The sequence below is a fragment of the Hipposideros armiger genome, unplaced genomic scaffold, assembly GCF_001890085.2.
Source record: "Hipposideros armiger isolate ML-2016 unplaced genomic scaffold, ASM189008v1 scaffold_720, whole genome shotgun sequence".
Lineage (NCBI taxonomy): Eukaryota > Metazoa > Chordata > Mammalia > Chiroptera > Hipposideridae > Hipposideros > Hipposideros armiger.
This window is the reverse complement of record NW_017732070.1, coordinates 124,878-134,752: the sequence shown is the minus strand read 5'-3', so window position 1 is coordinate 134,752 and position 9,875 is coordinate 124,878. Positions and strand designations below refer to the sequence as shown.

The following is a 9,875-nucleotide window of genomic DNA, read 5'->3' as shown; positions in this document are numbered from 1 at the left end:
TAATAAAAAGAATCAAAATGAGGGTGGAGAGAAGGAAACTCAGTGATGAGTTAATATAACCTATAACATGTAGGAGAGATTTTGACACCCTCTTCCACCTTTAAAACTACATGCAGAACATCTACAAAGCCACTTCGCTCTTTAGACTGGGGTAAACTAGTATTTTAGACTTGATTTTTTTGAATTGGAGAGTTTAGAACAACAAATATATTATCTTTATTTTATTTAGAAGTTTAGAAACAGCCCAAGGAATTTACTTTCTGGTTAAAAAAAAAGAAAGCTGAATATAAATCTACATGAAAATTTTAATGCCTACAATAGTCAACGGCAAATTAATGGCCAAATCCAATAAAGCACTGTTCCCTGTTATGGGTACCTTTTTGTTAATGTGAATGCCTATGCCAACCTTTGGTTGGTTCATTTGGTGAGCTGAAGAAAAACATTCTTCAAACCCTTATATGCATTTCCTGAGTTCCTAGAATACCAGAATACTGACACACGATTGTACTATTTCATATCTGGGGAAGATGATTGAATTTCACTAAAAACCACAGACAAAGGAAACCAACAGCTCCACATTAATAGTTCTGATAGCCCCACCAAAGAGGAAATACTAAGAGGAAGTTAATCTAAGAGTGTGACAGGGCAGAAGTGATTTCAGCAGAAAAGCCTCAATATTCAGCCCGTTCGACTAACCCTCATCCTTATCCCAGTCCCCTCTGGACCCGCTCTCTTCTCCAGCGACTGGCTACAAGGCAAAAGGAAAGGTGCTTGGATTCAGATAAGCAGGATTCTAGATGTGGCTGCGCCGCTTTCAGGGTCGCAGCCTCAGTTTCCATAGCTGTCAAACAGGATAATAGTTATTCCAGTTCTCTCCCTGGGATGTTGCCAAGGTCGTGTAAAAATACGCTGTCCTAAGATAAGCCAAAGCCACCATCATTGGGAGAGTCGCCAACAAAACTCGGCTTCCCTCTGCAGACAAGGCTGGTTCGACCTAGTCAACAGGAAGCTCCTTGGCTGGGACAGACTCGGAAGGAGGCCAGACGCGAGCGTTTCGGGACGGTGATCAGGTTTGTGATGAGGGTGTTAGTAACGCACCCCTGGCTCCCGCGGCTGGGCTGAGATTTTACTATCAACGACAATGGGTGCGGAAGCATAGTACTAACAAGCAAACAGCAAACCAAAAAAAACTCAACCCTGTCCTCCCCCACAAAAACAAACAAAGCCCCAAAGTCCTCCGCACTACAGAGAGCTGGTCGAAGGGAAAGGAGAAAGCGCAGGGGACGGGATCGGTGCCCCCAGCTTCATCTCCCGCCGCAGCCCGGTCGGTGGACGCAGGGTCCGCAGGGTGGGGGTGGGGGGGCTGTGGGCCGGCTCTCCGCGTGCAGAACAGCCTCCTCTTCAAGCCCCCTCGGCCTACACCGCCTCGGGAATCCGCCCCGGACCCCGCCGCCATGTTGGGTCGGGATAAGTGACTCGGACTCGCCACCTAGGGGGACCGCGACAGGGGAGGGCCACAGCCCCGGGCGGCGCGCGCCGGCGCAGGAAGGCGGGGGGCGCTCCAGCCCGGGTGGGCGCGGCGCTGGTTCCGGTGAGCCGCCTGGCAGCGCGCGCAGGTAGCCGCAGCCCCCGCCCCCGCGCGGAGGGGCGGAGCCAGGAGTGAGGGCGGGCGCCGTGCGGAGGGGAGGTACGGAGGGAGGCCGAGGGGTGGGGGAGCCCGGGAATTCCCTCCCCCTGAAGTAACGAGTTAGGGGCCGGCTGTACAGTCGTCGCTGGCGCGGGGCGCCCGGGACGAGGAGGTGGAAGGAGGGAGAGGGCCCTGCGGGCCTCGCCCCCGTCCCCCGCCACCCCGAGGCGCAGCAGCAGCGACCCATGTGAGCGCGACTGGAGGGCAGGTACCGACTCCGCGGAGCCCCGGGGGCGAAGGCGGCCGACCCCGGCGGGGCAGCGCTAGGCCCAGGCGCCCGCCCGCCCCCGAAGGCGCCGCCGCTCCCCGCCCCGGCCGGCTCCGAGCCGGGAAGTTGGGGAGAAAGTTCTCCCATCCCTGGCCCCGACTTGCCGGGCGGGCGTGTCTCCTTCCCGGTGCTACCTGCTGGCCCCCTGATTCGGTCTCCGCCCCGTCCAGTCCTTCCTAATCCCGCCCAAGTCCGACTTAAGGTACTAGGATCGTTGGGAACCCCCCCCCCCCATCCGCGTCCGTAAGGTCTTGTGGGCCACCTGGCGAGGCGGGGGCGAAGTTTATTTTGGCTCGCGCCCTGAAGTAAGCGGCGAGGGCAGCCTCCCCTTTCTGTCCCATAGGTTGGGGGTCAGTGTTGACTTACACCGGTTGTCTGCGGTGCCGGGAGAGCGGCCGATGGTGTGTGTGGGGGACGAGTGGGTGAGCCTCACGCTTCACTTGGTTTGATTGAAAACCACAACATGTTAAAGTTTTCCTTTGTTTTGTGTTGGGGGTTGGGAAATATGCCATTCAGCATCCACTTTTACAGTATTATGCCACTCTGCCTCCCAGTGGGTTCGGCGCTCTGTCCACATGTGTTACAGAAAAATTTGCTTTAAAGTGTTTTTATTGTTGATAATTGCTTCCAGCTTTTGCTTTATGGGGCAGCGTTGTTTTAAGAAGCTCTTCGAAAATCAAGTCCGATGTAGGGACTGCTTTAATTTTGTGTTGTAGTGAGTGGTATTGGTTCGGATTTGGTTGAATTATTTTCTTCGTAATTAAGTGAAACACATGGAATAACGCTCTAACAATTTATGAATTGTTAAGGTAAAGAAGTGAAAAGTCTCTAGTGGAATCACAGCTTTATGTTCATGCTGGTGGTTATGTATATATGTTACATTGGTGGATGTTTTCACATTGATGATTTCACATATGCTACATATGATTGTAGTATATTCTTGCATTGTAATTGTAGGATTACAGTGCCAAAGGTATCTTGATAATTCTCAGTATATTTAAACCATCGTGTTAAATTTCTAAAGTTAAGTTACACACTAAGGAAAATATTACTAAACATGTACACGTGACTATGCATTTAAGGCAAAGTAATGTGGTAACTAATAACTAGTGCAGTGTTTGGCACATACTGACAGGAAACATTTTGAATGGACAGGTAATGGAGTGTCTTGTCTTAGAAGCCAACGATCTTGTATACAACATATATGATTTTCATATATTGTTCTGTAAAAAAGTTGTATTTCACTAAGCCATACATTTGTTTTACTAATATATGAGACCCTTGCCATAGTTTGACATTTAAGAAAAGGAAGTTTAATTATATTTTAACTTTTGGACATTAGCTAAACCACAGTGGCGATTTTGAATGCTGGTCGACAATTCATAGGGTCCTAAATTTGAGGGGAAAAAAAGTTGCCTTTGATCTGAACCTGAATACAAGACAGTTCATATCCATGTTTGTTTCCAGAATAAAAGACAAAAGGGCTCTTAAAATATGTACTCTGCTATAACCGCCATAATGTTATAATAGCTTTAATTTTACAGCATGTTTTTGCTGACTTCATAAACCACAAAATTGACTCCTTTTTGTTCAACCGAAAGTGAAATTACAGCTTTGACTTAATCTTTCTGGGATAGATGGAATTTGTCTTATGGCTGAAGTATAATATTAATACATAGTTTAAGTAGGTTTTTAATTCAAGAAATTCTCAAGCTGCAAAGTCAATGTCTATGCAAATCTTCAAGGTATGTAATGTTAAAAGAATAAATATTTTAGAAGAATAACAGTAACTCACTATAAGTGAAATATTAACAACCCATGGTGTAAAACTTGTTATGCAAAGTTCAACTTTGAATCTTTTTAGACAGTAGTTTATTAATGTAATTTTTCTTTATAAATATTTTTAACTCTCAATCTAGTGTTCAGTATGGGCATCATTTGTTATTGGGTTGTTGGAAAAGTAATGACGCCTTTTTGCAACGAAAAACAAAAATACGTCATGACTTTTCCGACAACCCAATAGTTTCTATTAGCATTATACTAAAAAGCCTAATATCAAAAAATTTAAAAGTGCGATACTAAGTTCTGGTATGTAGGAATTTGGGTGATAAAACTATATTTAAAAAAAAACTGCAAGGAAGTGATTGCTATAAAAATAAAGAAATGGGAGGAGGGAGGAAGTTGTGATAGGGATCTGGCTTCTGAAGTGGTGGCAAAGTTCTTTTAACCTCATGGTGGTTGCAAGGGTGTTGGCCTTAGTATAAATCATTAAGCCATAAATTTGTTCTGTGTGCTTTTCTGTATCTGTGTTTTAGTTTACATAAAACTTTTTTTTTCTTCTTTAAAGAAGCTTGTGTTTAATGTAGTGTATAAGGTGCTTGGATAAAGAACTTAATATTTGGTAACTGACTTTAGAACACTATCTGAGCTGTCCTTCGCAAACAGAATTAGACTTACTACATCATAATTATCGTATACCAGCTAGTGTATGTAACTACTTTGACATGTAAATAACATGTTAATGTTAATATTTTGAGGGAAGACAGCAGGTTTTACTAACTTTAAATCCTCTTTAGCTTCTATATGGTAAGTGACAAAGAGGTAATCAAAATGTTTATTGAAGTAATGGATACTGTTCTGTCATCAAGTATAAAATATACCCTATTTTTTCAGAAAATTATGTAACATGACAGTTAAAACTCAAAATCAACTGTGGAACCAAGGTAGTAAGTCTTGACTTTTATCCATTTTCAGTTTTGTGGAACAATAATACTTTAGATCAGTAATTTCAGTCTTAGTTTTGATATTGTTAGGGATGTAATGAAACTCTCAGCATAAAATAAGTTTTTGTTTACTTAAGTTCTATGAAGATGTAAAGGAAGAGTGTTTTGTTTCAAAGGAAAGCAAATGATAATATGGCGTAGAAGTTTAAAAAATGCTGAGAATCATTGCATTATGCTACTTAACTTGCTTTATGTAATGGCTTGCTGTTTTAGTTGCTTTGCATTTTTGTAATATAGAATTGAAGAAGAGATCACATCTTTGCTAGATTCTTATATCACAGGAACTTCCAGCCGTGTTATAAAGGTGATGTTTGTGGTGCTGGCTTTGTTACGTGAATATTTACAGGAAGTTTTAGTTAAGATCTTCCATTGTTCAGAACCCTACATGGCTTAGGTCACCTTCAGTTCAGATTCAAACACAAATACAAGTACAAATACAAATACAAATACAAGTTCCTCTAGTGAAGTAAAACTGCCTTTCTTTAAAGGAAATAGTAATCTGTTCTGATTAAAGAATCTTGGTATCTTATTGGTTGTGTGTACGGCAGTTTGTGTGTGGCTGTGGCAGGGTATGTATTATCGCTTTTTCTTCCTCTCAGCTGCTCCAGCGCCACAATTAGGCTGAGTATTGCTCAGCTGCAGCTGCTGGGTGATTATGAACCATCCAGCTCCTGTCTAAACTCAGAGGCAGATTTAGCAGAAGGAGCTATAGTAACAGCAGAGGGTGAGAGGGAAGAGCCGGTGCTGCTGCCAATATCATTTTAACATGTCTGTATGCCAAGGAATCCTTGGCTGCAGCAGCACTACTGTTGTCTTGGAACTAGCAGACTTGATGGCAACATAGCTTGGTTTGGATTGGGTTTACCTGGTGTTATGCTTTAAGACCTTGAAGCTCACTCCAGGAAACAGAGAATCCTGTAATTTCAGAGTACAAGATAATGTACCAGCGAGGTACTTTGGGACTGAGGTATAAGCTTCTGTGCCTGGGATATCAGCAATGACCCTCGGTTTTCCTTGTTTGTTACTACAGGTTCCCAGAAGCATATAGCATATACTCCATGCTGCTTTAAGCTGTGTCTCTTAGTAGTGCTGCTGCTGTTACTGTTGTTAGGGGTGGCAGGAGAGCTTATAAGCAAGCAGGTTGTTTGGACTCCCTACTTTATCCCAGGAAGTGGAAAACCTTCAAGAGGGATTATTTCTAGAACTAGCTGCACATGGCATATCCTCCGTGGCTGTCTGAATTTTACAAGTAGGAGTCCTAGATTTTCTTCTCCTGTTCTTCCTGTATTCCTGGGGTGTGAGAAAAGATGAACAAACACAGATACAATATCATCTAAATATGACAAGCCCCAGACTGGAAGATGCCATAAGCAGCTTTTGCTGCTTCTAAAATGTTGCTGTTTATAAACATGCCACACAAAGAGTACAGTATCTTGTCCTCTTTTACCACTACTGTTGGAAAATCTACAGAGACAATTCCTTTTCCTTATCCTGGCTTTGAAACTTGGTGGTTCAGGGTTTGGCTAATTTTGGATGGGAGATAGAGACCATATTGGGAGAAACAGCGCTCAAACTTGTATGATGAGAAGGAAGGAAGAGGTATGGAAGACTACTCTAGAACATTAACAGTACACAGTCATTGTGGCACGTACTTAGCAAGACATCAGTGTTTGACTCCCTTCTTTGTGCTCCCACAGATTAAGAGCACATTTCTCCTTGCATTATAATTATTTCCTTCCATGACTGTGATATACTTGATCTAGTGCTCACAATGGCAAGGAACTCTTTTATATGAATCTTTGAGAACAGTCCTTAGTAGAATAAATGCTTCATAAATTTTGAATTGTATACAAGGACATGGTTCTGCATACATATATGATTCTATAGATAATAGACTTCCAAACACAACACCTATACCAAATTTTCTAAAACTAGCTTAGTGCTTTTTCATAAGCTAATGTTAAAACAAAGTTTTTCGATTTTTTTTTTTTTTTACTCTCAAAGTTTTGTCCTAGAAAATGATTTTATAAAACTGTTTAAACACTTGCAAATGTGAATCTAAAGGTCATTTTGATATTTCTTACATGAACTGGAAACTCTTTGTAGTTGAGGTTAAACTAGTCTTTAACATGGTTTATTTTTTAAAAATGTTTTTACTATTTTAGTGACTGTAGAAAGCCCAAGCTTTCTGTATTTAGAAAAACCCTAGATTTTTCTAAAATAAATTTGGTATCCTATCATGTTACTACTGACAATATTATAATTATGACTCATGTTCATATATTCCAAAGAAAAAGAAGTCCTGATTTTCTTGACGTAATGTGCGTAAAAGAATGCACAGTTCGTAGGATATGTCTGCTGGTTATTGTGGGTGGGGGATGGAGACAGGAAGTACTGAGGAAAGGCCTGACCACTGAAACTTAAAGATTGTCTGGTTTCAGCCTCTGTTCTAGCAGTACGTAAACTCTAGGTTTCCTTAAATTAATTATAGAAGCTAGTCACTTGTCTAATTTTTAAATATAATTTTCAGTTTTTTAGCATTAAGTAGAAATTGGGGTGGGGCATAGAAAGTTGGTGGCTTTTGCTGCATAAATTAATACTTATAATTGTTCCATGGCAACTTTATTGATTTCTAACTTTTAATCTGATGTAATTAGCATTTTTACAGATAAGAATACTTTAAAAATAATAACAGGCATTTGAAAAGGAGCAGAGAAGGCAATGTGGTGTAATAATAAGGAAAAGACTAAATGGTAGAAGGCCGTCTGTATTTTAATTTCACTTCTGACAATGAAGAGCTATGTGGCTTTAGTCAATTCAGTAAAATCCCCAGGCCTCAGTTTCACCATTTGAAACAAGAGGTAGTTAGGCCAATTGGTTGGTTTTTTTTTTATATCCTTTTTAAAAAAATATCCTTTCAGCCTTATATAAATAAAACTACAGCTGAAGTTTTTATATTGATAAAAATTTAAGGAAATATTTCAGGATCTAGAATTTGAAATAAAATTAGATATCAGGTAAATAAAAGTTACAGTAAAAAAACTGACCCATAAACTTGGCGCTGAACTTTCTCAAGCAAATGTGGTGTTATTCCATTCATTAAGTGGACATTTATTAAACATGTGGTGTGACAAATACTATGCTAATTTTTTTTGTTTTTTTTTTAAAGATTTTATTGGGGAAGGGGAACAGACAAGTGCTGTCCTTTTGTTCTTCAGTCTAGTTGTGGAGGACGTCGTTTCACTTGCCCATGTTGGTATTATCATTGCGCTCTTCCTGGGTGAGGCAGTTGCTCACCGGCCATTGGACGGCCGCTCATGGCAGCTCACAAAAGCTCATGCTTGCTGCCGGCCAGCCCCACTGCAGCCTACGCTGTCGCCAGTAACTCACGGCAGCCCAGCTCCAGGTCGAACTGTTGTTCACCATCTTAGCTGTAGAGGGCGCAGTGTCACTGGCCCATGTGGGAACCGAACCTGTGGCCCTGCTTCTCAGAGCTGGCGTCCCAAGCCAACTCCTAACCAACGCGCCACTGGGCCGGCCCTATGCTAGTTTTGATGTTATGAAAATGATTGCAGCATGACTGCTTCCTTTTAGGAGTTCACAGTTGGGTGGACCTGGCTATGATTATAAGGCTGTTATAAATTTCATGGATTGGTAGATCTTTTCAGTGTGATAATCCATTACAATACTTCTCTGGTTTTTGATGATTTTAGTTTGGGATGCCTGTGAAACTTTAATAAATTCCTTTGTACTGGATAGATTTAGCCTCTGTAAACTGATTCAGTTCTCTAGGCAAGAAGACTTCATTTGATGTTTTTCTAGACATTAGTTCATTACAGGTATTTGGGACTCACATACACAGGCTCCACAACACCTACATAGAAGTTTTACTATAAGAAGACATATTTGAAAGCAAGACTTCAAAAAAAAGAATAATTTATTTTGTGGTAAAAATTAGAAAAGTCAGATTGTAAAAAAAAGTTTACCTGTAAAAAAAGAACAGGCTTAACAGTGTTTCAGTAAATATGTTCTAATTGATTTTCAGGTTTTGTGGGTTTTTAAAAATCTGCTGAGCTGGGCCGGCTGAGTGGCGCATTGGTTAAAAGTTGGCTTGGGGCGCCAGCTCTGAGCAGCAGGGCCCCAGTTCGGATCCCACCTGAGGGCCAGTGATGCTGCGCCCTCTACATCTAAGATGGTGAACAACAGCTTGACCTGGAGCTGGGCTGCCGTGAGTCGCCAGCGACAGCATAGGCTGCAGTGAAGCTGCAGTGGGCTGCCATAAGCTTTCGTGAGTGGCTGGAAGCCAGCATGAGTGGCTGTCCAGTGGCCAGCGACCGATCTGCCTCACCAGGGAAGAGCGCAATGATAATACCAACATAGGCCAGTGAAGCGACGTCCTCCACAACTAGACTGAAGAACAAAAGGACAGCAACTTGTCTGTTTCCCTTTCCCGATTCCCCAACACTGTTCCTCTCCCCTAATTGCCCGATAAAATCTTTACAAAAAAAAAAAAAGTTATACGAGGATTTTAGGCACAAGCCCCTAACCCCCAAGTTTAAAAAAGAAAAAAAAAATCTGCTGAGCTGGGCCGGCCGAGTGGCGCATTGGTTAAAAGTTGGCTTGGGGCGCCAGCTCTGAGCAGCAGGGCCCCAGTTCGGATCCCACCTGAGGGCCAGTGAAGCGACGTCCTCCACAACTAGACTGAAGAACAAAAGGACAGCAACTTGTCTGTTTCCCTTTCCCGATTCCCCAACACTGTTCCTCTCCCCTAATTGCCCGATAAAATCTTTACAAAAAAAAAAAAAGTTATACGAGGATTTTAGGCACAAGCCCCTAACCCCCAAGTTTAAAAAAGAAAAAAAAAATCTGCTGAGCTCTTGAACAGATGAAATATTGGGCCCATTAGATGCTGTGATTGTCTTGCTAATCACCCTCTCTCCCCACCTTCCCAGCACCTCACTACTTAAAACTCACTCTGTTCCGAGTTCCATATTAGGATGCTAGGACTCTACAGTGAGGCCTTTCTGTTAAGGTGAATTTTAAGCACGGAAGCCTCTGTCGTTTTTCCCACTTGCTTGCTAGGCACTCTGAACCCTGCCTCCCACTCTAACCCTATAGGACAATGTGAGGAATGGAA

The 9,875-nt window shown here is 42.3% G+C and overlaps 1 protein-coding gene across 5 annotated transcripts in view; it reads left to right on the top strand.

Annotated features, from left to right (window-relative positions):
- Positions 1-711: 711 nt before the first annotated feature.
- The window catches only part of YES1 (YES proto-oncogene 1, Src family tyrosine kinase), an 83,986-nt gene continuing 74,822 nt past the window's right edge, over positions 712-9,875 (top strand). The window contains exon 1 of one of the 5 annotated variants that reach the window (XM_019627200.1): positions 712-1,070. The gene's annotated coding sequence lies outside the window, so the exon portion shown is untranslated. Of the gene's footprint in view, positions 1,071-1,243; positions 1,325-1,704; positions 1,896-1,990; positions 2,158-9,875 lie in introns of those variants that run through there. The other 4 variants (XM_019627198.1, XM_019627199.1, XM_019627196.1 and 1 more) reach the window with 4 other exon arrangements.